We start from the raw sequence: 6,015 nt of genomic DNA, 5'->3' as shown, positions 1-6,015 counted from the left end.
GATTCTGAGTTATAAATCTGCCACTATTGTTATTGTAAACCTCATTATACTGTGCGGGACAGAAGAGCTTGACAGGCATACCCACAGTAACTAAGAGGAGTTTTATATCTATAATATATTTATTTATAAGTGTGAACTACCCACAACTAAGACAGGTTGACTTGTTATTTTTGCAAGTATACAAACAGTAGTTTAAACAGTTTGTGTCAGTGTTCATTCAAACTTTACATACAAATGTATTGCTGAATGCAATTATGGCAGTGAAATGTTTTTCTGCAGAGTAAATAATATATAATAAGCAGCGTTGGTTGATGCCATCCCAATATTAAATGTGAAAAAATATCTTATTTTATTGAATGCATTATTAAATAAATGAGCTCTACAGGAGAATTCAGCCTCGTAATTGTCACTGCATTCTAACACATCTAATTATATTATCATAGCCAGAGAACCAGCAGCTGAAACACTATTAAAAAACAGCAAAATAATTACTGATTTATTCACTGCTGGTGCTGAAAGGTGTGGTAGGACCCCTGAACATCCACAGGCATCAACAAATTGAAGTGGAAAATAACAGGACCAAGCACGTACATACACACTTCTACTGTGTGTCAAAGGCGTCATGCACACACACACTTCAGGCAAATAAATAACACACACACACACACACACATACACACACACACACACATACACACACACACACACATAGACAATATTCATGCAGGAGACACAAACACACCTGAGGGGAAGCAAATCGGTACAAAAAGTTATTTTTCCTTTGCATTAAACACAAACGTGTGTGGACATGAGTGTGTACTGTATTTCAGTATGTATGAAACCTATTTCACAGCATGATCATGTTATTGTTTTCTGTATGAATATTTAAAATTTAAATTGTATTTACTTATTGCAAATGTTGACCCTGCTGCTAACTAAACCTCTAATACAACTGTAACATAACTCTTGATGACTGTAATCAGATGAAAGAGACGTTTTCTTCTTGTGTACACTGTTTTTATCTTTGAAAGGAAATCACAACTGATTTGACTGAAGAAAAAAAAAATGTGTTACAGATTGTTGTTGCAGTTTTAGGTTCCCTGTTTATCTGTTAATTTGTCAGATGCCTGTAAGTCCCCCAAATGTGTTGACTTCACTATTGTCGTACAGTGATCTCATGTACAGTGTCATGTATTGACACGTATGCATCCCACAATAGGATAGGATATCCTGGCAAGGAAACTGTTTCTATTCTATGATGAAAAAAGTATTTTTCTTGTGCTTTAAATGGCTCATTTGAGTATGTCAGATCTGCCTGTTTCAGTTCATGAAACCAAAACTACCTGGTTAAGGTTAGAGAAAGATCCCCTACAGTACATGGTTGAAAGAAACCAGTATTGACTGTTTGTGCAGACTGTGATCTCCACTGTTGAAGTCACACATAAAGCCACTTTTCTATTCTATTAAACGTTATTCTATTCCATACTGACAGTGATTGTATGAGTTCAGGCTGCCAACTTTAAATGGTTTCGACACACAGAAACTGGAAATGTTGATTTACTGAACTCCAGTGTTACAATGCTCCAGTCTCCTTCGACTGAAAGGTGTGGACTGTCTGGCCGTGACACAATCTCTCTCTCTATGTTTCTACTTTTTCTAATACTAATCATCTTTGTCCGAAGTAATCTTCCTCTGTAAACTTTTCTTTTTCTCCATCACACCCCCCTCTCTTTGCTCCATCGCTCCTCTCTTCATTGCCTCTCTGCCTCCGACTCTCGATTATCTTTTCAGTCGGCACTGACCATGGCCTCGCTCCCCCAATGTTTTATTTTTTCATTTGTTGAATGTCGCCTTCTTCGACATTTGTATTCCCGTTCTAAAAAAGGGAAGCGGACCCTGTTTGTCTTTCTTATACAAAGTCTACCAGTCAAAAACACTCTTGTAGGTCAAAACCAGAGACTGTAACACTACACATTCTGTATTTACTCATATATAATGATTTCTAAATATTTCCAAATGTTAAATTAAATTCCTGCAGTGTTTAACAGTGTTGACAGTCATTTAAAATGGGTCCAGTAAAGGCCAACAGTTGGCTTTGTAGGGCCAGAGTGATGTCTGTGAAACAAACAAAAATAGTCGATAGTCGCTAATGTGCAGGCAAAAGAAAATCAAAAACACACACACAGCTGTACAACGTGTGCAACTCTGTGAGTGTGAGTTGCTGTGTGGTGTGTGTGTGTGTGTGTGTGTGTGTGTGTGTGTGTGTGTGTGTGTGTGTGTGTGTGTGTGTGTGTGTCTGTGTCTGTGTGTGTGTGTGTGAAGGGGATAGGGGTGACTCAACAGAAACCTCAAAGCTTCACTGAGTCACCCGGCACAGATGTTGAAGTAGACGGGATAAGGGACTTAAAGCTGACAGGGGAAGTGATGATGGGAAAGGAGGTTGAAAAAGAAAAACGAGAAGCACAAGCAGCAGAATTGGCTTAATTTGAAGTATAGGCCTAATTGGTAATTTACTGCCATCCGTTATATATTTTACTCTTTTCACTTTTAATCTCTCGGACTATGTGTGTGTCTACGAGACTAATTGCTGTGTCGCACTTCCTTTGTGGACTTCCTGTTGATCTTTCTATGGTGACACTTTGTTCCTGGCATGAGGGGCAATGTAACTAACTATACTAGCTATTCTATACTTTTTTGAATCCTGTTTTGTTGTTACTGTAGCCTACTAATCTTTTTTTCCCCATAACCTTTGGTCCGTCTAACACTTCTTTTTGCCTCCTTTTAAGAATACATAACATGTCCAAATCTTTAACATTTTAACATTGTTATCCCTAAAAAACAGTCTGGCCCATAGATCATCGCGTTATCTTTCAGACCTCATAATGGTCCAATTCTAGTCAAAACTAAAAAATACCCCTCCAGTATTCAGGGTCACGATGATCAATGTAAGACAGAGTAATATGAGGATGAAATAGACAATGGACAGATACAGGAAAGAAAACAATAGAGGGAATAAGAGATAAGAAGGAAACACATAATGAGCTGGGGATGCTTGTTTTCAGGAATACACCACCACTAATTGTTGTGAGAAACTGAGGCTGACGTAGGTGACAGCCCAAATAATAGGAACAGTCCTTTTCTCTGTGTGTTTACACACTTCGCCTCTGCGTTGCACTGGGGACATTCATCACTGTCGCAACCCAGCCTTTAATGACCAAATACACATGCTTGTTCAGTCAAAGTGATTTCACCCAGTCCCATTATAACCCTCAATTTACTGTCTGATTTTGGAAGAGAGGGATGAAGCGTGCCTGCCAATCATACGTAAGTGACAAAGACAAAGACAGATGAAGAGAGAGGGGAGGTGGTAGAAAGGGGAAAATGGGATGATGTTTGTCACATTGTCTTCCCCCGGTCTCCACAGTAAGACAGTGGGACTTTTTCATAGACTGGAGTTTTAAATAATAGTTTCACTATGGTGGACATTTTTGGACTTCAAGTTATCATTTAAGTGACTGCATTTTGAGATTATATATTGTATATTGAATTTCATGGAGCGCTATACTGTAATTGATGGGTGGACTAATAAACCAATTTGGAAAAATGTTTGATTAGATCAATTCTTGCGCTGAGAAGGAGAAGGATCAAGGCTGCAGCCTGACTGCAGTTTTTCATTTGCAATGCCAGAAAATGCCCAGAGGAGGTGCCTTCAGTTTTTATTGATGTTAGCCTCAGTAATCTTCTCTGCCAGTTGGTACGCAGAGCACACAGAGGTTTGGGTAGGATTTACCTGATCTTGTTCCCCCTAGCAGAGTACATTCCTTATCCCATCTCCAGACTTGCAGCGAAACAAGTCTATTTAGTTTATTGGTGGACCCAAACTAAACATTCATTTCCTCCTCCTGCTCTATTCCTCCTCTGCCTCCATTTCTTCCCACTCTGGGCTGTTGACAGAATTGCTTTTGTACAGCCCATTTATTTCCATCTGCCTCCCCTCTCTTTCTCCTTTCTCTTCACCTCGCCTCTCATTATTTTCTGTCCTCTCTTTGTCTTCCCTCTTGTTTCTTTCCCTTTCTTCATTCTCTGTCTCTCAGCTCTTCAGAGTTGTGCACATTTAGTTTGGGGGTGACAGATTTGCAAATTAACCTCAATAGAACATTTTATTTTTCCTGCATTCCTGCCTGTGACATTTGTGATCTTGGAAGGTCAGCAGATTAGCTAGATACCAACAGAGAGTTAACTCGGCTAATTTGAACTAGCATTGACAAATTAACAGATACATAATTAACAGATGGTTAGCATGTTGTAATGTTGTAGCATTAGCTACCACAGCTTGTCCCTGGGTTTAACATGTTTAGGCAGTGAAAGTGTAGTGTATCCGTGTTTCCACAACTACTGTTACAAACTGTTGGTGGAGCTTAAATCCCAGCATGCTCGCCCTCCCTTCCTACCTTAAGCTAATTGCAGGACTGAGTCTATTCCCTCTCTGACGTTCAGTGACCTTCCCATTCGTCTGAGAACAGCAGAGTCACTCCTCAGCTCAGGCAGGAAACTCATCTTCTGAACAAGTACATCAGGAGGTCACTTTCTGAATCATATCTCATATCTCTGCTCACTCAGACTGTTCTGACCTCTTTCCTTAGTTTTCACTCTGTAATCACAGATATATTAACTGTCTCTTGTATTTCCTTTTGTTGATTGCGTGTAATATTTGTGATGTTCATATTAGGCTACTGGATGCTGCAAACACGTAAAGCCAGCCCAGCTCTGTTTACTGGTTTCACCTGGGTCAGAGCTGATAGACTTTTCTCCTCCTCGCTCCTCCATCAGATGCTTCAACACAACACACACACTGCTAATGGCTGTTACTATGGGCACCGGGTCTATTGGGTACATGCAAACATAGAGCCTACTGACTGCATAGACAAGTGGAGGCAATACATACACATAGGCCCTACACTTAAGCAATTGCATGCACACATTTTGCATACAGTATATTTTGAATGAAAAGTCAATCTTTATTGATGCCCATGGGGAAACTGGGTCCTTGCAGAAGAAAATTGTGACAGGAAGATGAGTCATGGAAGTCGGAAAATGGAGCAGTGGAACTTGACAAAGAAAATATGCATGCCCACGCACACATATTGTCACTAGTGCTTGTCACTGTTTTAAGGAGTGAGTGGGCAGTTCAGCAAGCTTTTTTCTGAGTGATTAGTTTATTCTGTACTATACCACACCATGTGTTTTCTGGTGTTTTGCCATACATACGGAAGACGGAGGACGAAAAGGAAAAAGAGTCAAGTGCTTGTCATTCAGAGACTGTTATTGTGGAGCTGCAGGGCTTTAATTATTCACCGATGTACGCGTTCAAAAAAGAAATCAATGAAATCAAGCTCTCAGCGTTAAACCTGTGTCGTCTCAGCTTTCCGTGGCACAATTTGACAGATCTATCATGCAGGAGATGATAATGCCCTCCTACCTTCTCCCTTTGCAGAAATATCTGTTTCAATCTGATACTGAAAAATACTGAATTCTCTTCATTGAAAGGCAAAAAAAAACACTCAATGCCAAAAACAGCATCACAATAATATAGATAAATCTTACAGTGATACTGTGATCTCGAGCATGTCGCTTTGGTGTTTGATTCTTCTTGCTTAAGCTAACTTTATATAACAGCTGTGTCTGTTCCACATATTCAAGCTCAAAAGTACATAATCTCTTCCTTTACAGTTTGTGGTGATAATGCGGTGTATGATAGGAAGCCAGCATCACAGCGTGAATACTTTCAAGATTGACCCACCATTACTAATTTAAGCATATCTTTTCATGCTGATAAAACATAAAGTGTAACTTTGATTTTTGCAACTGTTACAGTCCTAATTATGGTATATGAAACAGCTTGGAGCTTAGACCCTTATGGTCTCAAAGTTTCCATATCATGGAGCTTTTGATGATAGTATCCATTAGTCGAGGACCTGGCTTAGACATGTATGCACATTATTTAGGAGAGGATAA

Source organism: Cottoperca gobio, chromosome 7, assembly GCF_900634415.1.
Source record: "Cottoperca gobio chromosome 7, fCotGob3.1, whole genome shotgun sequence".
Classification (NCBI taxonomy): domain Eukaryota; kingdom Metazoa; phylum Chordata; class Actinopteri; order Perciformes; family Bovichtidae; genus Cottoperca; species Cottoperca gobio.
Note: the sequence above shows the minus strand (reverse complement) of the source record.